Source organism: Panthera pardus, unplaced genomic scaffold, assembly GCF_024362965.1.
Source record: "Panthera pardus isolate Hobbes unplaced genomic scaffold, ASM2436296v1 HiC_scaffold_2, whole genome shotgun sequence".
In the NCBI taxonomy this organism is placed as follows: Eukaryota; Metazoa; Chordata; class Mammalia; order Carnivora; family Felidae; genus Panthera; species Panthera pardus.
Genome location: NW_026526765.1, coordinates 98,828,237 through 98,850,994, shown reverse-complemented (window position 1 = coordinate 98,850,994; position 22,758 = coordinate 98,828,237). Strand labels below are relative to the sequence as shown.

General features: G+C 38.1%; 1 long non-coding RNA gene across 1 annotated transcript in view; it reads left to right on the top strand.

Moving 5' to 3' along the window:
* LOC128778298 (uncharacterized) overlaps positions 1-16,800 on the top strand; it is a 77,542-nt gene extending 60,742 nt beyond the window's left edge. The window contains exon 3 of the long non-coding RNA XR_008423823.1: positions 16,658-16,800. This is a non-coding gene — a long non-coding RNA (uncharacterized LOC128778298). The remainder of the gene's footprint in view (positions 1-16,657) is intronic.
* Positions 16,801-22,758: the final 5,958 nt, after the last annotated feature.

The following is a 22,758-nucleotide window of genomic DNA, read 5'->3' as shown; positions in this document are numbered from 1 at the left end:
TAGCTTAGCAAAATGGCAGAATGGTATAGATGGAAAAGACTGGGCCAGAGACACCTCCCACCAATCAATCAATCAATCAATCAATTTCAAAAACATTTTGCCCATGGATTCTGAGATCCAGTTATTGCTGGGGTCCTAGCATGGGGACACATAGGTTAGCTAAGAGAGAGAGCTGATAAGTTACTTGCGAGGAGGTCATCTAGCATTGTTGAAAGGACCTTCACCAAAAGAATGCTGCTTGTACTTCCTGCCAGGGATGAAAAGGAGTGCAGCTGAACCCAGACAACTGTCAGCACCAGAGAACAGAGGAGGAGCTGGTGGTCAAAAGCTCTACTTGAGGAAGCATTGAATACCTTGAACCAAGAGGAAAGACAAGTTACATTCCCAGTAGACACCAGCAGAGACATGACCTCAGAGAAGTGACATACAGCTTACCAATGAGGAAATGCTCCCATATACTTTCCTAACACTCAGATACTACCCTAGAGACAGTCATGGAAGCTAGAACATTCAGTTCACTAAGATTTAAGCTCATAGTGATTTGACTACAAGTTGGAATTGGTGGAAGGAATAATCTCTGCTGGACTTAGAAAATTTGGGCACTACTTGTTTTAAGTTGCCTCCCATTAGGCAGACTTGAGAAACAAATTTTCTACACTCCATTTAATTTGTACCTGTGTGGCTCAGCCTGGTTCATGTTAAGATATCAGGGTTTGAGGGTATGAGGGTGGAGAAAGCTGAGGAATGTATTGAAGTTTCAATCTCATATGGGGCAGTCTGGATGATGTAGTCAAGAGTAGATCATCTGTAACAAGCAACCCTGGTTTGAATCCTGGCTTCATCAAATACCAGTTTTGTATTTTGGGGCAAAGTATTTTATTCTACTGAATCTGATTTTCCTCATTGGAAGACATATGATAATATTCAACTTCAGAGGGTTGTTGTGAGGTTTTAATACTTTTGGCACATAATGTCTGAAATATGATCACACGGTATCATATTCTTGATCTCCAGTGCTCTCCTTCATTCTTATCCCCCATGACATCTCCCCTCCACAGCTCCCCACCCCCAGCATGAAAGAACGTTCTATGTGGGCAGAACTTCTTCCTTATTCACTTATGTATCCATAGTGTCTGGCACACAATAAATGCCAAATGAATAGTTGTTGAATGAATAAATTGGGGTGGAGCTCTAGGGAGGTAGCTGGGAGTATTAAAGCAGGTTCTACCCATAGGGTAGTGGGGTGAATGGAAGAGTAGGTGGTTATAAATGGTAAGTTTCAGGAGTGCAGTTTTTCATTAGAGTGAAGGAAACAGAACACACTTATACTCACATGCACACTTACATTTATAATAGAAAGGGAACCGAAATTCATGGTCTGCAAAGACAAACAAATCCTGAGCTATAAAAGTATATTTTTATAGACTACTGGTTGTGTTTTCCAACAGTGTGTACATTTGTGTGAAACTCTGTGTGTGTCTTTTTCTAGTGTGTGTTTCTGAATGTTTGCAAAATACTTCAACTAGAGTTTTCAGTCTTATCTGATTGTTTTGAATTTATCTATCTATCTATCTATCTATCTATCATATGCAAGCTAAGTATTTCTTTGTGAAAAATGTAAATAAAATTTAACTACATTGAAAAGCCAAAACTAATGCTTTAAGGATCTTTAAGAGCTTGTAAAGATGAAGAAATTTTAGAAAGATTTTCATTTGACAGTTCAAGACTACTGTAGGTTTTTAGAATACAATTAACCTTTAAACCTGGCTCATCTTTAAAATGGGTAATAGACCTGACCTTGGAATAAGAGCAAAATCTCTATGGATACTTGGATTAGGACATAATATACTTTCATTCTTTTCATTTTTTTCTTTTTAAACAAAAAAACCCTTAAAATCTCACATTTGGGGGCACCTGGATGGCACAGTCGATTGAGTGTCCGACTCTTGATTTTGGCTTGGGTCATGATTCCAGGGTCATAGGATCGAGCCCGTGTTGGGCTCTGTGCAGGGTGTAGAACCTGCTTAAGATTCTCTCTCTTTATCTTTCTCCCTCTGCCCCTCTCCCCTACTCATGCTCTCTCTCTTTTTAAAAAAATAAATAAATAAAAAGTAAAACCTCACATTTGTAGTTTTTACTATTTTTATTATTACTGCCGGGAATGATAGGTAATGGTTTTCTAAAAGCAGAAAATTTTATGTTTCTAATGTTCAAAAATTTAATGTCCTTGACGTAGTAAATGATGAAGTTTAATTCTGTTTTTCTTAGTAGTTCTCATCATTTGATTTCCATATACTTTGGTACATAAAGATTGCCCTATGTACAAAATGGTCTGCCTTAATATATGACATTGTCATCAAGCCATAACAAAATGTTCTTTTATTTATGAGAAAATGAAAAGGTTAATTCTTTGGTTCTTTCAAAAGTAACTATTTAAATATGTCATCATTTAATAATGTAGTATGAACATTTCACAGTTTCTGTAAAGATATTTTTTTGAGACCAGCAGTAACAAAGAGTTGACTAGGAGAAGCTAATAATAGACTCCAGCTGAGCAGGGAAGGAGTTGGTCCAGTGATTCTCAAACTTTCTCATTGTTCATTCTCTCTGGTTTCATGAGAAATGAGATTCTCATTTCTCATTCTCTCAAGAATCACCTGAAAAATTTGTTCAATCACAGATCTCCGGTTTAACAAAATCTCCATACCCAGGGATTTTGATTTAATGGGTGGTATAGTTGATTGAATGGTGGCCTCCATTCACATAGATATAGATATGGTCACATTCTATCTCCTGGAAACTGTGAATGAGACCTTATTTGGAAAAAGGGTCTTTTCAGGTATAATTAAGGATCTCCGGATAAGATTACCCTTGATTACTGGGTTAGGCCCTAAATCCAATAACAAGTATCCTTATAAGATATACTGAAGAAGAAAAGACACACAGGGGAGATAGCCATGTGAAGGCAGAAATTGGAGTTTTGTAGCCATAAGCTAAGGAACACCTGGGTCTGTTAGAAGCTGGAAGAGGCAAAGAATGATTCTTCCTTCCCTAGAGACTTCCAAGGAACCACAGTCCTACTGACACCTTGATTTCTAGCTTCTGGCTCCCAGAACTGTGAGAGAATAGATTTTTGTTGATTTAAGTCGTTTAGTTTATGGTAAATTGTTATAGTTACCCTAGGAAACCAGTACAGGGGTGGACCAAGAACGTGCATTTCCTATAAGCTGTTGCTGCTAGGAAGTGGACCATGATTTGACTAGTATTGATTTAGTAGATGCTGTGAGTTTAGATGGAAATCAAGTCCAGGATGTTCCATAAATCAGTTGAAATACAGTAAGTTTAGATCAAACTGCCCAGGAAATCTGAAAATGAGCAAAGCGGAAACTTAGCTTGCACTGCTTTCTCCTCTCTTTGATATTTCCTTCTGCATGGGTGTTCTATGCTCACAGAGCCTGTTCACTCCTGGTTATCGTCAAGACTCAATTTAAACTTCCTTTCTTGGATTGGAGCCTCTGGAATAGGTTATCCTTTATTGTAACACTCCAGTAGAACTCTGTACTTCTGTGTAGCCCTCATCACCATTATAATGATTGTTTCAAGGTCTGTTTTTCTGGAACATTTTAAATTTTTAAGGAGAGAGGCCATAAAAGTCTTCCAGCTCTATCCCCAGTTCCTAACACAGAGTTTAACACACAGTAGGTATTCAATAAACATATCAGTGAACAGAAAGCAAGCCCTGCCCTAAAATACTCTGAGGAAAATGTTTGCTGCTTCTCTATTGGCTGCAGATTTTTTATTCAGGGGTTTAGTAGGTAAAGCAAGATGTTAGAAGTGGACCAACAGATGATTATTAAGTATTTCTTTCTGTGCAGAATGATTTACTGAGTTAGATGCTCTGAATGAAAATATATATTCAAGTCCTGTCAGCTCCATGTGGTGTGATCATTCTCTTTATCTCTGAGGCAAGTTTTCTTTCAACACGTGTTATACACGTGCAAAAATAGAATAAAAAAGAGGATACTTTCTGCAAAGTACTCATTTTAACAACCACAAAATATGTATGTTTTTATCAGGCTTTTAAAGACAAGCTTTGAAACTGTAGCCTCTTCTTCTTTTCTAACCAATGACATGAAACCAGCTTTTTGAGCGGACCATCCCTTTTCATCTCCAAGAATAAAGTGACCAATTTGTAACTATGACTACCTAACATGGGTCAGAATTTAATTATTAAGTCCCATGCTAGCATACAGATTGGTATTCAGTTTTGATGGGGTCACTAGCTAGAGTTCTAGCTATGCAAGGTGACCCAGGAAATTTCAACAGAAATTATTATTTAACAGTAGCCGATTCTTCTCCTGGGATATAGATGTAGATATAGATATAGATATAGATATAGATATAGATATAGATATAGATATAGATAGATATACATCTATCTATCTATCTATCTATCTATTTTAACTTTTCTGGCTATAGTAGGATAACTTTAAAAAAAAAGTAGTAAACTTTTAAAGTTTACTTTTTATTCAGCTGTACTGAGGTATAACTGACAAATAAAATTGGAATATATTTAAAGTGTACAATGTGAGTTCATGGGTTCGAGCCCCGCTTCAGGTTCTGTGCTGACAGCTCAGAGCCTGGAACCTGCTTCAGTTTCTGTGTCTCCCTCTCTCTCTGCCCTTCCCCCACTCATGCTCTCTCTCTCTCTCTCTCTCTCTCTCTGTTTCTCTCAATAAATAAACACTAAAAAAATTTTTTTAAAGCATATAATGTGATAATTTGGTATGTATACACATTGTGAAAGAATTCTTGAGTGAGATATCTTGAAAGGTTTTTATCAGCTAGATGATGTTTTATATATTAGCTATTAGCTGAACTGTATTTTGCTACTAAGTGTAGTTTTGAATTAAAAAATTTGAATCCAAGTTTTCAATTCAGATCTATCTAAATCCAAAAGACCATACCCTTCTCATAAGGCCACATTAAAAAATAAAATAACTTGTGTAAGTAGCTTGGCCATTCAGTGACCAAATATGTATTTCTCATAGTATTTGGTCTTAGCCCTCTGGTTCCTGGCTCACAGCTTCCCAAAACCCTTGAAATTTCCTCAGTGATAAGAGCAATGGGAACATCTTTTTTCATAATATTTGGTCTCTTGTCTTCGGTTTCTGAAATCACTTCCGAGCCTTGAAGGGCAAATGGGTGTCTTGATATTCATAAGAAGCCCCCTTCCACCACACCTGGGTTTATGTTAATGTGGTGACTTTTAGAAAGCAGCTAAGGATGGGGGCTGGTTGCCAGAGGAACCAACTGTGTGATTAGAGGTTAAAAGGGTCCGTTGCAGGGATACCTGGGTGGCTCAGTCGGTTGAGCATCTGACTTCAGCTCAGATCATGATCTCAAGGTCTGTGTATTCAAGCTCAGCGTTGGGCTATGTGCTGACAGCCTGGAGCCTGCTTTGGATTCTGTATCTCCCTCTCTCTCTGCCCCTAACCCACTCATGTTTTTTCTCTCTCTCTCAAAAATAAATAAACATTAAAAAAATTTTTTTTAAGTTTCAATTGTCCCCCTGCCCTATCTTCTGGGAGAAGAGAGGGCCTGGAATTTGAGTTCAATCACCAATGACCAAAGATTTAATCAAGCACCTATGTAATGAGGCATCTGTAAAAACCCACAAGGATGGGGTTTGGAGAGCTTCCAGGTTGGTGAACACTGTGGAGATTTCAGAGACTTGTGAGCGGGGGGAGGGCAAGGAAACTCTGGGCCATTTCTCTCTACTTTGCTCTATGAAACTCTTCCATCTGTCTGTTGCTGAGTTGTCTCCTTTTATAATAAATGGTAATCAACTGAGTAAAATATTTCTCTGAGAGCCAACTATTTGAACCCAAGGAGGGAATCATTTGAATATCCTACTATAGCCAGTTTGTCCAGACAATAGCCTGGACTTGCCATTGGCATATCAAGTGAGGGCAGTCTTGTGGGACTGAGTCTGGGTGCTGTCTCTGGGAACCTAGTATCAAAATTGGTTTTGAATTGTAGGATCCACTGGCTTCTCTTCCTTCCAATTTTAAGAGGAAGGTCTTTAATCTTTCGCCATTGCATATGATACTAGTGTTAATGTGAAAATAGACAATCTATTTTAGTAATGTAATCATCTTGTTGTTCAATAATGATAAAGTAGAAAATTGTATAAGCTCTGAAGTTCCATTTAGTCTAGTATACAATTCTATAGTCAATTATGTTTCTGTGAATATCAAATGTGCTGATTCCTTTTTTTTTAAGAAAAAGTCTACTATTGGATGAATTCTCATCAATCTAAAATTGTTTAACCAGAAATAACAATTTCTTGACTGAGTATGTATAACTAAGGAATGTGATTCACTTTTGTTGTGTCTCTAGGGTTCTTATTTATCACTTGAATGATATCAAGTGATAAATGCTTAGATAATTAGAATCCCAATATCTGTCAGTCTGTGTCTTGTCTCTTCATACATGAGGGCACTTATGTTCCAAAAGTTTCTCTGATGTCTTCAGAAGAAAAACCAACAACTCTCTTTGGAATACATCTGGGCCATTCATAACTTCTTTTAAGAGCAGGGTCTGCATTATCTGTAATTACTTGCATCTCTTGTGGAACTTGTGTGTATACTTTGGTCCTCCTACATCACAAATCAATTCTCAATATTTGAGTCAACATAATCATTTCCCTCCTCATGCTACCTGAAAGAACCTAATTAACACATCCAAAATTACAATTAGAGGGGCCCCTGGGCCGCTCAGTCACTTAAGTGTCTGACTTCAGCACAGGTCATGATCTCAGAGTCGTGGGTTTGAGCCCCGCGTTGGGCTCTGTGTTGACAGCTCAGAGCTTGGAGCCTGCTTTGGATTCCGTGTCTCCTTCTCTCTTTCTGCCCTTCCCCAGCTTGTACACACTCTTTTTCTTTCTCTGCCTCTCAAAAATAAATAAACATTGTAAAATAAAATAAAATAAAATAAAATAAAATAAAATAAAATAAAATAAAATAAAATAAGAGTTAGAATAAATTATTAATTTTAGACTCTTGTCTGCTTGACAAGGAATTTAGTGCAATTTATGTTCCTCTGACCGCCCTCCTCAGCCTGAACCATCCCTCCAAAACTCTTAACCAATGTTAATTTAACATTAGGCTGAGGATTTATCTTGCTGGTGGGAAGAACTGAAATATATTAATAAAATATCAGTTTTATTTTGGAAGTAGCTTGTGTTTAGAGAGAAACTCTGTGAGCATCATGTTATTTATCTAAGACCTAGATGGATGGCAAGGCAGCTTTCAAACAAACATTGTTATTTAGTGTGGGGAATTTTATTATGACAAATACATAAAGCACAGATCAGGAAAGAGCTGCGCGTTCTTTAGCCTGATAAGGCCATGGTTATTGTTTGGCAGGTTGTAAAATAAACAGACAAAATAAGCAATCTTAAATAAAGACATCAGGATGTTTTTCACGTAGGCTAAATTGGACTTCACAAGGAGAAAGTTCTCGCTGTGGTGTTACCTTTGGGTGTTTTCAGGTAAAACTCGGCCCCAGCAATTACTGCTGAAGAGGATGTAACAGTGGTTGAAGCATCCTGTTCTCATCCTTTCTCTGCCCTTTCATAGATGACTAACCATCCCGAGATGAAAGACATCTTTTTCCATCTTTCTGCCTCTTGTCGTGCACCACGATGATATTGTAGTCTCTGAGTAGACACAAAAAAAGAAGACCTAATGATAACAGGTATGGGATGAGGAGCCAAGTTGGTTCTTATGATCAGAACAAAATTACCACTCTTTTTTTTTTTTAACTGCGATATAATTGACATATAACATTGTTTTAGTTTCTGGTATACAATATAATGATTTGATATATGTATATATTACAAAATGATCACCACAATACGTGTAGTTAACAACCATCACCACATACAGTTGCCTTTTTTTTTCTTGTGATAAGAACTTTTAAGATCTTATCTCTTGGCAACTTTCAAATGTACAATACAGTATTATTAACGACAGTCTCCACGCTGTACATTACATTCCCAGAACTTATTTATTTTATAACTGACAGTTTGTACATTTTGACCACGTTCACTCATTTTGTCCACCCGCAACTCCACCCCCATCTCTGGCAATGACCAATCTGTCTCTATATCTGTGAGTTCGGCTTTTTTTTTTTTAAGTTTATTTCTTTTGAGAGAGAGAGCGTGTGCATGCACGAGTAGGGGAGGGACAGAAAGAGAAGGAGAGAGAGAATCCCAAGCACAGGTCTCCCTCAGTCTCATGAACCATGAGATCATGACCTGGGCCGAAATCAAGAGTTGGTCGTTTGAGTGACTGAGTCACCCAGGTGTCCTCAGCTTTTTTTTTTTTTAAATTAAGATTCTACATATAAGTGATATCATACAGTATTTGTATTTCTCTGTCTGATTTATTTCATTTAGCATAATGCCCTGAGGGTCTATCTATGTTGTTGCAAATTACAGGAGTTCTTCTTTTTTTAAAAAATATTTTTAAATGTTTATTTATTTTTGAGTGTGAGAGTTGGTGAGGGGCAGAAAGAGAAGGAGACACTGAATCCAGAGCAGGCTCCAGGCTCTGAGCTGTTACCACAGAGCCCAATGCAGGGCTTGAACCCATGAATCATGAGATCATGACCTGAGTTGAAGTTGGACGCTTAACCGACTGAGCCACCCAGGTGCCCCAAGTTCCTTTTTTATGGTTAAATGATATTCCATTGCATTCCGAGTGTGATATCACATTTTCTTTATCCATTCATCTGTTGATGGAATGTAGGTTGTTTCTGTGTCTTGACCATTGTAAATAATTCTGCAGTGAACATGTGGGTGCAGATGCCTTCTCAAGATAGTAATTTTCATTTCCTTCAGATAAATACCCAGAAGTGGAATTGCTGGATCACAATTTTTACTCTTACAGTAATGGCACCGGGCAGTGCTTGGCTCTAGGAATCATGGAAGAGGGCACATCAAACTCTGCTAGTTGGAACTCAGACCACCTGTCAGCTGGTGTGGATTCTAAAATATTTAGTATTTCAGTCCCTGGTCAGGGAGGACTGGGACCTTTCTCAAATTTTTAGGGCCAGGAAGGGTGTTGCCAGGGTGTTCTGGTAAATGTTTAACAACCAGATCTCTGAACAAAGAAAAAGCCTGATTTTTAGTGTTTGCCAATTTCTGTAGTGCACATTCTCCCACTGTGGCCGATTTCAAGCTACTAGTGTTACTAAACTCAGAGCTGGGTAGAGATGTGCACTACCACAACATTATGTAGCATTTCCACCATAGCGGCACGGCAGATGTAATTTCAAGGGCATAGATAATAGGAAATTGTAGCAAAATTAGAAAGGTATGGAGGTGTATTTATTACCTTTGCTTTTAGTATCAGAAATGAAGAGGTGAAGATCTTATTATTTGCAAATAATCTGATTATGTAGAACATTTAAGAGGTTTTTCAGGGTCATTTTTCTTCACTTGAGGTGTTTTTCACTTGTCCTTTTTACTTTTAGCTGTTCTGGTTCGGAAGGGTTTTTATGCAATGTCTTAGTTTCAGATTTTGAGATTTGTTCAAGTGTTTGGTTCTGATTTACTTTGTGACAGTGATGCCTGGCACATTTCTAAAGGCTAACACTCTGAGGGTGAAATGGTAGCTCATTTACCAAACAAGATGTTGTACTCAAATATCATTATAAGCATATTAAATGTCACTCCTTCCTATTGTTTTCCATAACCCCAAACTATGCTTCCCTGTTGATTTATTCTGCTATTCCAATTTTCTTACTAAAGTATCTTTAAAATATATCAAGGTTTTGATTTCTAATAAATGACAAATTTAAATTTGGGCATATTCAACTTTCTGCTCATTATATAAAGAAAGCAATTTATAATTAGTCCCAACCAATGTAACCTTGAATTTCCCCATTATTTTCTGTAAAATAATTTTAACATAATAATCTATACATCCTATTCGCAGTTTCTTATTTAGTAAAAGATAAAAGAAACAATATAAGAAATATATTCTGTTTAATAACCTATGGTTATGATTTATCAGATAACAAGAGAAAATAAAAGGCAAAAGAATCTTTTCTGGAAACATTGATCCTGATTTTCTCATCTACATTCTCTGCCTTATTTAGAAATGCTACAAAACTAAGTTGTTTTTTTATTTAATTGAAGTACAGTTGACACAATGTTTTATCAGTTTTAGGTGCACAACATAGTGTTTTGACAACTCTATACGTTATGCTGTGCTCACCACAGATGTAGCTACCATCTGTCACCATACAACTTTATTACAATACCATTGACTATATTCTCTATGCTGTACATTTTATCTCCATACAGTACTCATTCTATAACTGCAAGCTTGTATCTCCCACTCTACCCATTTTGCTCAGTCCCTCCCCTTTGGCAACCATATTTGTTCTCTGTATTTATGGGTCTGTTTCTGTTTTGTTTTTAGTTAGTTAGTTTGTTTATTTATTTATTTAGTTATTTAGTTATTTAGTTACTTAGCTATTTAGTTATTTCTAGTAATCTCTACACCCAACGTGCGGCTCGAATTCATAACCTCAAGATCTACAGTTGCATGCTCCTCCAACTGAGCCAGTCAGGCACCCCTGTTTCTGCTTTCAGTGTGTTTATTCATTTGTTTTGTTTCTTAGATTCTACATATAAGTGCAATCACATAGTGTTTGTGCTTCTCTGTCTGATTTATTTCACTTAGTGTGTAATACCCTCTAGGTCCAAAAACTAAGTGTTTTAATGACCTCCATCATTTTCCAAATCACTGCTTGTTCCATGCCATTCACTTATGCATTTATTTATAATTGGTACCTCCTATGTAGCAGGCTCTAAGCTCTTTCAGTGAAAGCAGCTCAGCTGAAGGGCAGATAGTTGGAAGGCTTGATGATTATAATCCAGATCCTTAAAAACATGGAGATCACCAGCCACAGCAGATCTGTTAAATCAACTTCCCCTGTCTAGGAAAACCTGGGGCTCTGAAAAAAGGATCAGGACTAAGGACATCTGGGTGGATATTCCTGAGTTATTTGGCACTCTGATCTCCCCTGAAATCTCAGAGCTGCAGGGCAGCACATCTCCCTATTGGGAGTTGGTGCTTCCTCATGCAGGGGGACACTGTTGGAGTCCCCTCCAGTATGGCTGCAAGTGCTTCCCTCAAGATACCCACTTCCTCTGCTGGCTACCAGGCTGATAACTGGGTTAAATCCCAGCATGACCCACCTGGGGGCATGCTGGGTCTGTGACAGAGGAAAGAAGTAACACTGTGAAGGAGCAGAGTAGTTAGCATGTATCAGTAGGGCACACGAAAGTCCCCCTAGGAGTGATGAGGTTGGAGCCAATTCATAAAACACTTGAATATGAGACATTTTAGAGTCTGGATTTCCCACTTCTCCATTTATGAGAGTAGTAAAACAAAAAACAAAAACGAAACGGGAGAGTAATATGAATAGATTTGTTCTCTGAAAGGAGTACTTTGGCTACTGGCTGTGTGGTGGGTTGGAGGGGGGCAGGACTCAAGGAAAGGAGTCCCTTTGTTAAACAATACTGGGACCAGCCCTAAAAAACTTAGCTGCTTGCTTCAAGAAATACTTATTCCCAGAAGAGCAGATAGTGAACTAACTAAAACAGTTTGCTTATCAAGACTCATTTGAAAACCTTCTCTTCACTGTCCCTACCAATCCAGAGCTATTACGTCATGAGCTGAGAGTTGATAAGGGAGTTGGAGGGGAGGATGCAGAATCCCCTGAGTGGGTGATAGCAAAGTCAAAGGGAAGTCTGAGTGAGAGCCATGACACCATCCTTCTGTTCCAGAGGACCCACCCACCATGCCTCCTTCCCACTATGACTCTATGGCCACATCTACTGCTGGCACTCTACTGAGAATTTCCTCTGGTTCCCTGGTATGAATTCCAAAGTACAGGCTTTGCTTGAGAGATTCAGAACACAATCGTGAGTTTTCCTTTTTTATTTAGCCCACACAATTTTTTATTAAAACAGTTAAACCTGAAAAGGCGCAACCAAGAAAGCAAGTAATTGTCTTCTTACAAGTTTTAATTTTAAAAAATGCCAAATACATTTGTGTATGTGGCGCCTTAATCCTTCTCATTTCTTTGATAATTTTATACTTGGACCACTTTCATAATTTGTAAAAAAATTCAGCCTGAATTCTATCATTGGGTCAAAAATCAGAGGATTTGTGTATTTTCAGTACCTGGTGGTAACCTTTTCTCTCTGCCAGACGAAATATATTCTACTTGCTGAAGCTGAAAGAATGGACTACTTTTCAGTCTCTGGCAAGTAAATTAGAAAGGTCCATGAAATTCCCACTACACCCTTAATCTGATTTTTTTTTTTTAACGTTTATTTATTTTTGAGACAGAGAGAGACAGAGCATGAATGGGGGAGGGGCAGAGAGAGAGGGAGACACAGAATCGGAAGCAGGCTCCAGGCTCTGAGCCATCAGCCCAGAGCCCGACGCGGGGCTCGAACTCACAGACGTGAGATTGTGACCTGAGCTGAAGTCGGATGCCCAACCGACTGCGCCACCCAGGCGCCCCATCCTTCATCTGATTTTCTCTGCATTATTTCTCTCAATTAAGAAAAGAGAAAGAAAGAAAAAACAGCTTGTGAAGATCTCCATACTAAAAGTAGAAAAATTCTGTGATTAGTTTCCATAAGTAAAGAAGGGACTTTCCCCTCTGTTCTTAGAGAAAATTGATGTGGCTTTCTCCCCATTCCCATTAACACTTCCCTAAGCGCAGGCTGGAATGGAATCAAGGCATTCCTGGATAAGAAGCTAATGGAGCCCATACAAGAAGTTTGCCACTTCCCTAGATTTCCACTTAATTGAGTAAAAAATATTCAAAAAGAAATATTAGAAACTCATAGTGGAAAGTATGAAAGGGTGGCTGCAGTTTACCAGACAGTTTGTCAGTGACTCTCAAGTGAAGGATAGACTAATTTGAATCAGGGCTCTCCACTTGCAGACTGGGAAGTCAAGGGGGGAGAGTTCTTGGTAGCTCTTCCTCCCAATCCCTCATTTAGGAGGGTTTGTGGTGTGATGGGCTGGCACAGGGCAGTGAGATAAGGGCATGTCCCTGAGTGTGGCATGTCACACTCAGTGGGGCCAGGTCTGGTTTTGTTCCTGGCCTGTACTAAACACAGACGTCTGTCCCAGACACAGAGCCTCATCCGGCTCCTCAAGAAGATGACCATGCCAAACAAAGAAATCGAGGCATCGTTGCAGCTAATTTCTGGCTGCCCAACAAACACAGTCTTCCTGCCGTGACCACCTCTGGCCTTAGTGACCCAGGCTGTTCAGTGTTTATGCTCTGAATGGAAAATTACATTAAATCCAAAACTCTCACTTCACTTTTTATCTGGATCTGAAAGATTTGGATAGACATCCAAATAATCTTTGACAAAATCCATCTCAATTCCCAGAGTTGAACAAGAGCAGATGCCACATTAAGGATAAGCAAACAGGCAAAATCCATTAGTTGTTTGAAAAGATATTGCTGTTTAAAAAGAGGGGGCTGTGCTAAAGAACTAGAGCTGATGTCTTCTTATGAACTGTAGTTACTGTTCAAAATAGAGGGGATGTTTTCAAGTTTTTAATCTGTGATTTTAACATGGTAGAGTGGAACTTGTCAAGTCTATAGAAATAAGCAAGATTGGGGTGGGGGATGCCTGGCTCACTAGGTGGAGCATGTGATTCTTGATCTCTGGATGGTAAGTTTGAGCCTCACATTGGGTGTAGAGATTACTGAGAATAAATAAATAAACAAATAAGCTGTAAAAAAAGAAATAAGCAAGGAGGTCATGAAGAACAATGGGAGTTCAGAAAAGAGAGTATAGAAGAAAAACCTAAATGAAGAGATTTGCTGTTGCAGAACATTCAGTCAATGAAGTAAGTGAAAACTCCTGGAATTCATCCAAGTTTCAGAGGCAAGGAATAAGGAAATGAAAAACAATATGAAAAAAATTTAAAAGATAAGTAATGAAGGACTGAGTTAAGGAGATCTAATATACCTATGATAGAAATTCTAGAAAAAGAGAACAGAGTGGATGTAGAAAAAGAAGTAATCAGGAAATAAAGAGGTTAGGAAATTTTCTGGAGTTGAACAAATCAAATACTAAGTGTCTTCAGATTAAAAGGGGTCAATAAATTCTGGTAAAATTAAACAAGATAAACACCTAGACATATGCTGGAAAGTATTTTGACTTTCAAGGATATTTAAAAAATCTATACATATTCAGGCATTAAAAAAAGCTTATAGAGAAAATGTACTAAATTACTGGCTATTTAGAAAGAAAAATGATTGCATTAGATTCCTACTTCATAACTTACCATAAAAGATTATAAAGATATAAATGAGTATGTAATACAGCCCTAAGTAAAGCCTTTTAAAGCCAAAGTCAGAAACCAGAGGAGAGCATTGATAGATTTAGTTACCTAAGAATTAAAAATATCTGTATATCATAATTATTACATACAAAATATGAAAAGCAAATTAAAACAAAATATTCATAGGCTGGGTAACAAAAGTTTTAAAACTGGGCTAGAGAAGGTGCCAATAATAAATATTTGTTGAACACATGATCAGTAAGTGAAAAGTGAAAGCATCCTTCTGAAACATTAAGACACCGAAGCCCTGGAGATGCAAAGGACATGAATGGGGAATTCACAAAAGGAATACAAATGGGCAACATACATATAAAGAATCCAGTCTCATTAAAATAAAATCAGTCTAATCAAGATGTCACCATTTTTAACTAATTAAGATGGCAAATACTAGAAATAATCCTAATACTTTAATCCCGCAGATCTACATATTCTCATACCCCAGATGACAGTGTAAATGGCATGCTCTTTCAGGATATCAATTTGCAAATATGGAAAGATGTAGAAAAATTGGCAGGATTTCCATAATCTTTCCTACTTTCCATAATCTGGAAGTAGGCAATAAAAGTCTCAAAGTACTCCTGTTTCTATCCTTGGAAACAGCCATTTCACTTGTGGAATTTTATCCTAAAGAAAACAATTAGAAGACTGCAAAATGAAACAAAGTTAGTCTCAAATGCACCATTACAAACTGTTTTTGAAGAATAGTTAAGAAAAGTGGGAAACACAGTCTAGACTTGAGTAGGAAGGCAAATAAAAATGCTATTATAGCTGATAATATAGCAATATCTAACTTTTGTGGAGATGATCATACTTAGCATTATACATCAAAGATGTCCTTGTGCTTTAGTGGGTGTAAGTTCTAATCTTGTGCCCATTTTGCAGATGAGGAAGCTGCAGCCTGGAGATAGGAGGTTTAGAGGTCTGTCTCTATTTGAGAATCCACGTAACAACTCTGTTATAAACTGCCTTTAATTTTTTTAATACACCTGTAAGATACAGAAAAAGACTGGTAAAACATTCTTTAAAATGTACTAATGGAATAACTGATATATTTTTTGTTTCCTTTGTATACTTTTCTATTTCTCTCAATATGTATTGATATTATTATCAGAGGGAAAATTGCAGCAGTTTTAAAGCCCCCATATTAACTGAGCTCAGGTTCTTAACCACTTTCTCTCCTTCCCCAGCACCCACTCTTTACCCGATTTCTCACATTTACTTTATTTACATGTTCCTCATTGAGAATTCATGTTCATCATGGTACTCTCGACCTGATATAAGATACCAGATCATGAAGGAGCTATTGCACATAAATATAAACTCTACCCTGGCCATACACATACCATAGGGGCTAAATGAGTGGGGCCAGAGTTCTGGGTTCTCCTCTTGAACTTAGCATTTATTCCCCTTTGTAAATCAATTATTCAAGTATTATTCAATAATCAATCATAAGTTAATCATTTTCTCAGTAAAGTGAGGAGAAAAATACTGGCTTTTTCCTAGTTGCAATGAAGATTAAATGAGTTAATATATATAAAGCATGGTGACTGGCCCATTGTAAGTACTATATTAGTATAATTATTAAATCTAAGTAAGTAATATATTTTAGAAAGACTTTCAAGAAACTGAATTCTTTTAGGTATATTGCTGGTTTACTCTGTTAACTGGGAAATCGAATTTATTGGAACAGACCATTGTCTGAACATTTTACTCAATGGCATTTTCACAATGGTATCATTTCCCAGTCAGCCTGATAAGTGAAGAATATGCAAGAAATTGAAAATTTGGATTAGTAAAGAAGTTAATAAAGACTGGGGCTCAACAAAAGTGAATTTGGGTCCTATTAAACTTTAGAAAGATAAACCCCAGTCCTGAGGGGGCAGTTCTTGGGGGAGGGCAAACTGAAAAATAGCACCGTGAATTAATCATGCTCCCCAGGTGTGAGAAACACCTTTGAGAAACACCAAAGGGGACCGGGTGAATAGACTATTTGATTGGCTTGGCGGCAGCACTAATAAATGCTTGACTTTTGCCGGTATGGTAATTTAGGAATGATAAGTGGAACCTGCCAACAATGCCATTTTACTTGATTGCACCCTAATTGCGTTTATGTCATTGATATCAAACTGTGCATAATTAGAGACTATTTTAACTCTAATAAGAAAGAATACACTTTGTTTTTACATATCCAGATCATATCCTATGGAAGCAACATCCTTATGTCATAGAATAATGGCTTCTTCTGCCTATTACAAGGAGACCTGCTTTTTCTGACTATTGAGGTATTGTTCATAGACAAGGTTGATGGCTTGGTTATTTTTATTTCACAATGTAAACCTGGGTTGATATGTGCCTGTTGACTATGTTACACACTTACTTAAATGAACTTAGAACATATTGTATAGAACTCAGCAACATATTTCGTTCTAGTGTGCAGACAGCATTGGATCTTCACAGCACAATGGGTATTTATAATAAGGAAAACCTTTGTGACACCTAAGATGTTAAATAATACTTGAAATTGAAGGCAACAAAAGCAAGTTAACAGTAACCAAAGACCCCCTTGAGTATCTATCATGCATTTGTGGCTCAACATGGGATAATTTCACATAACTGGCTTCCCTGAGAGCTGTGACACATACAAAAAATTTAGTGCTTATTGATCCGAAGTGTAGCTTTGTGTGGCAAAACAAATTCTAGATATTATCAAGTAAATCGTACCTTTCCCTCCTGTCTCAGCCTCAGCACCCTTTACATTTTAAGTCAGATAATTCTTTGTTCTGCATGGGGGCTGTCTTGTGCCTTGCAATTTGTGTAGCAGCATCCTGGCCCCTACCCACTAGATGCCAGGAGCCCCTGCCACCCCAAGTTATAACCACCAAAAATATCTTCAGACATTGCTGAAACTCCTGAGGGGCAAAATTGCCCCCACTTGGAAGCAACTGTTCTAAGATGATAATAGCCAATCACACATGCAGTGCTTGAATGCCCACCACAGCATCCCCACCGATGTTTGTCTAGACCATGCTTGAAATCATCCAGGGAACTCAATAGGTCCTAGCAGAGCCCCTTGTTCTTTCTTCCTGTGAGTTGAAATCTCTCTCATTACATCCTCACCTGCCATGCCAGATCCTCTGGTCATTCCATACAAAAGCCATTTACGTGTTTAAAGACAACTTTGGTCGTCTTAAAGATTCTGTTCTGCTCTAAGACCCCGTAATGATTCTTCGGAATCCTCCAAACTCTTTTTCACATAGGTGATGGCTACATGGTATAATTTCCAGTGTCCTGGGCACTATACCGTCCTCAAAATGCTTCCCACACCTGCTTCTCAGATGCTTGAGTTCTACAACTAGACGTAAAATTCATTGATGAAAGTCAAACAGGAAATAAAGTTGCAACCTTCCCGGGAAAGTTAACCTACTCAGCCTTATTAGTCATTTATACCTGTTTGTTTAGAAGACAGGAAAATCAGCTACAACAATCACATGACATCCATACACACAGCATAAGATGAAATTATTGTTGATACTGGAATTTATTGGATTTTTTTCTTCTGCTTTATTTGCCTGGCCTCTTAGCCTGGAAGACTCTTACATTGTTTAGATGATGGATGCCCTCAGCCCCTATACGCACCACCACGATCACAACCATCTTCATGACTTTGTAGACTGCCTTCTCAGGACTCTCTGGGATTAGTTTTGAGCCATCCTAGCTCCAAATCCTGCCCCTGCAAATCCTGAATTATTTTATCGTTTGTATAAATTTAATAACTTTATTGTGAGATATAACAAAGTTAAGGAAAAGTATATAGGCCATACATGTACTTATTGATGATTTTTACAAAGTGAAAAACATCTATTAAGAACAGAACATTATAGGAGCGCCTGGGTGGCTCAGTCGGTTGAGCGTCCAACTTTGGCTCAGGTCATGATCTCATGGTCCGTGAGTTCGAGCCCCGCGTCGGGCTCTGTGCTGACAGCTCAGAGCCTGGAGCCTGCTTCAGATTCTGTGTCTCCCTCTCTTTCTGACCCTCCCCCGTTCACGCTCTGTCTCTCTCTGTCTCAAAAATAAATAAACATTAAAAAAAAAGAACAGAACATTATAGTACCCGGAAATCTCCCTCATGCCTTCTTTTGCTCTCTGAGGGTAACCACTATTGTAACTTCTAACCGCATAGATTAGTTGTGTCTGTTTTTGAACTTTATAGAATGGAGTCATATAGTATGTGCTTTCTTCTGGCTGACTTCTTTCACACAACAATTTGCTTATGAGATTCTTCTGTGTGTGTGTTAAATGTGTTCATTCTTGTTACTGTGTGGTATTCTCTTGCATAAGTAGACCACAGTGTATTCTTTATTCATTCTGCTGTTGATGGACTTCTGAGTTGTTCTCAGCTTGTGTCTACTTTAAACATCCTTGTGCATGTCTTCTAATGAACACATGCATGCGGTTGTGTTGAGTATATATCTAGGAAATGAACTGCTGCGTCATAGAGTATGCCGATGTTCAGCTCCAGGAGATGCTGCCATATGGTTTTCCTAAATGTTGATCCCAATTTATTCTCCCACCAGCAGTACGTGTCAGTTTTTATAAATGTAGCCATACTCGTGGATATGTGGCATAGTATCTCATTGTGGTGTTAAGTTGCATTTCCTTTATGACTGATGATGGTGCATAATTTACCGTTTGTTTGTTGTTTACTTGGAAATCCTCTTGTAATGTGGCTGTTTACTTTTTGTGTCCATTTTTAATTGGATTATCTGTCTCCTAATTGATTTGTAGGATTTTTTAAAATATACTTTATTTTATTTTTTTAATATGAAATTTATTATCAAATTGGTTTCCATACAACATCCAATGCTCATCCCAACAGGTGCCCTCCTCAATGCCCATCACTCACCCTCCCCTCCCTCCCATCCCCCATCAACCCTCAGTTTATTCTCAGTGTTTAAGACTCTCTTATGGTTTGGCTCTCTCCCTCTCTTTTTTTTTTTCCTTCCCCTCCCCCATGGTCTTCTGTTAAATTTCTCAGGATCACATATGAGTGAAAACATATGGTATCTGTCTTTCTCTGTGTGACTTATTTCACTTACCATAACACTCTCCAGTTCCATCCACGTTGCTACAAAGGGCTATATTTCATTCTTTCTCATTGCCACGTAGTATTCCATTGTGTATATAAACCACAATTTCTTTATCCATTCATCAGTTGATGGACATTTAGGCTCTTTCCATAATTTGGCTATTGTTGAGAGTGCTGCTATAAACATTGGGGTACAAGTGCCCCTATGCATCAGTACTCCTGTATCCCTTGGGTAAATTCCTAGCAGTGCTATTGCTGGGTCATAGGGTAGGTCTATTTTTAGATTTTTGAGGAACCTCCACACTGTTTTCCAGAGTGGCTGCCCCAGTTTGCATTCCCACCAACAGTGCAAGAGGGTTCCCTTTCTCCACATCCTCTCCAGCATCTATAGTCTCCTGATTTGTTCATTTTGGCCACTCTGACTGGCGTGAGGTGATATCTGAGTGTGGTTTTGATTTGTATTTCCCTGATGAGGAGCGACGTTGAACATCTTTTCATGTGCCTGTTGGCCATCCGGATGTCTTCTTTAGAGAAGTGTCTATTCATGTTTTCTGCCCATTTCTTCACCAGGTTATTTGTTTTTTGGGTGTGGAGTTTGGTGAGCTCTTTATAGATTTTGGATACTAGCCCTTTGTCCAATATGTCATTTGCAAATATCTTTTCCCATTCCGTTGGTTGCCTTTTAGTTTCGTTGGTTGTTTCCTTTACTGTGCAGAAGCTTTTTATCTTCATGAGGTCCCAGTAGTTCATTTTTGCTTTTAATTCCCTTGCCTTTAGGGATGTGTCAAGTAAGAAATTGCTACGACTGAGGTCAGAGAGGTCTTTTCCTGCTTTCTCCTCTAGGGTTTTGATGGTTTCCTGTCTCACATTCAGGTCCTTTATCCATTTTGAGTTTATTTTTGTGTATGATGTGAGAAAGAGGTCTAGTTTCAACCTTCTGCATGTTGCTGTCCAGTTCTCCCAGCACCATTTGTTAAAGAGACTGTCTTTTTTCCATTGGATATTCTTTCCTGCTTTGTCAAAGATGAGTTGGCCATACGTTTGTGGGTCTAGTTCTGGGGTTTCTATTCTATTCCATTGGTCTATGTGTCTGTTTTTGTGCCAATACCATGCTGTCTTGATGATGACAGCTTTATAGCAGAGGCTAAAGTCTGGGATTGTGATGCCTCCTGCTTTGGTCTTCTTCAAAATTACTTTGGTCTTCTTCAAAATTACTTTGGTTATTTGGGGCCTTTTGTGGTTCCATATGAATTTTAGGACTGCTTGTTCTAGCTTCAAGAAGAATGCTGGTGCAATTTTGATTGGGACTGCATTGAAGTGTAGATAGCTTTGGGTAGTATTGACATTTTGACAATATTTATTCTTCCAATCCATGAGCAGGGAATGTCTTTCCATTTCTTTATATCTTCTTCAATTACCTTCATAAGCTTTCTATAGTTTTCAGCATACAGATCTTGTACATCTTTGGTTAGATTTATCCCTAGGTATTTTATGCTTCTTGGTGCAATTGTGAATGGGATCAGTTTCTTTATTTGTCTTTCTGTTGCTTCATTATTAGTGTATAAGAATGCAACTAAGCATAGGAGACTGTTAAAAACTGAGAACACACTGAGGGTTGATGGGGGGTGGGAGGGAGGGGAGGGTGGGTGATGGGTATTGAGGAGGGCACCTTTTGGGATGAGCACTGGGTGTTGTATGGAAACCAATTTGACAATAAATTTCATATATTGAAAAAAAAAAGAATGCAACTGATTTCTGTACATTGATTTTGTATCCTGCAACTTTGCTAAATTCATGTATCAGTTCTAGCAGACTTCTGGTGGAGTCTATCGGATTTTCCATGTATAATATCATGTCATCTGCAAAAAGTGAAAGCTTAACTTCATCTTTGCCAATTTTGATGCCTTTGATTTCCTTTTGTTGTCTGATTGCTGATGCTAGCACTTCCAACACTATGTTAAACAACAGCAGTGAGAGTGGACATCCCTTTCGTGTTCCTGATCTCAGGCGGAGAGCTCTCAGTTTTTTCCCATTGAGGATGATATTAGCTGTGGGCTTTTCATAAGTGGCTTTTATGATGTTTAAGTATTTTCCTTCTACCCCAACTTTCTCGAGCGTTTTTATTAAGAAAGGATGCTGAATTTTGTCAAATGCTTTTTCTGCATCAATTGACAGGATCATGTGGTTCTTATCTTTTCTTTTATTAATGTGATGTATCACAGTGATTGATTTGTGAATATTGAACCAGCCCTGCAGCTCAGGAATGAATCCCACTTGATCATGGTGAATAATTCTTTTTATATGCTGTTGAATTCGATTTGCTAGTGTCTTGTTGAGAATTTTTGCATCCATATTCATCAGGGATATTGGCCTGTAGTTCTCTTTTTTTACTGGGTCTCTGTCTGGTTTAGGAATCAAAGTAATACTGGCTTCATAGAATGAGTCTGGAAGTTTTCCTTCCCTTTCTATTTTTTGGAATAGCTTGAGAAGGATGGGATCATCTCTGCTTTAAATGTCTGGTAGAATTCCCCAGGGAAGCCATCTGGTCCTGGACTCTTATTTGTTGGGAGATTTTTTGATAACCGATTCAATTTCTTCGCTGGTTATGGGTCTGTTCAAGCTTTCTATTTCCTCCTGAGTTTTGGAAGCATGTGGGTGTTTAGGAATTTGTCCATTTCTTCCAGGTTGTCCAGTTTGTTGGGATATAATTTTTCATAGTATTCCCTGATAATTGCTTGTATCTCTGAGGGATTGGTTGTAATAATTCCATTTTCATTCATGATTTTATCTATTTGGGTCATCTCCCTTTTCTTTTTGAGAAGCCTGGGTAGAGGTTTATCAATTTTGTTTGTTTTTTCAAAAAACCAACTCTTGGTTTCATTGATCTGCTCTACCGTTTTTTTAGATTCTATATTGTTTATTTCTGCTCTGATCTTTATTATATCTCTTCTTCTGCTGGGTTTGGGGTGTCTTTGCTGCTCTGCTTCTATTTCCTTTAGGTGTGCTGTTACATTTTGTATTTGGGATTTTTCTTGTTTCTTGAGATAGGCCTTGATTGCCTGTATTTTCCTCTCAGGACTGCCTTCGCTGCATCCCAAAGCGTTTGGATTGTTGTATTTTCATCTTCATTTGTTTCCATGTATTTTTTAATTTCTTCTCTAATTGCCTGGTTGACCCATTCATTCTTTAGAAGGGTGTTCTTTAACC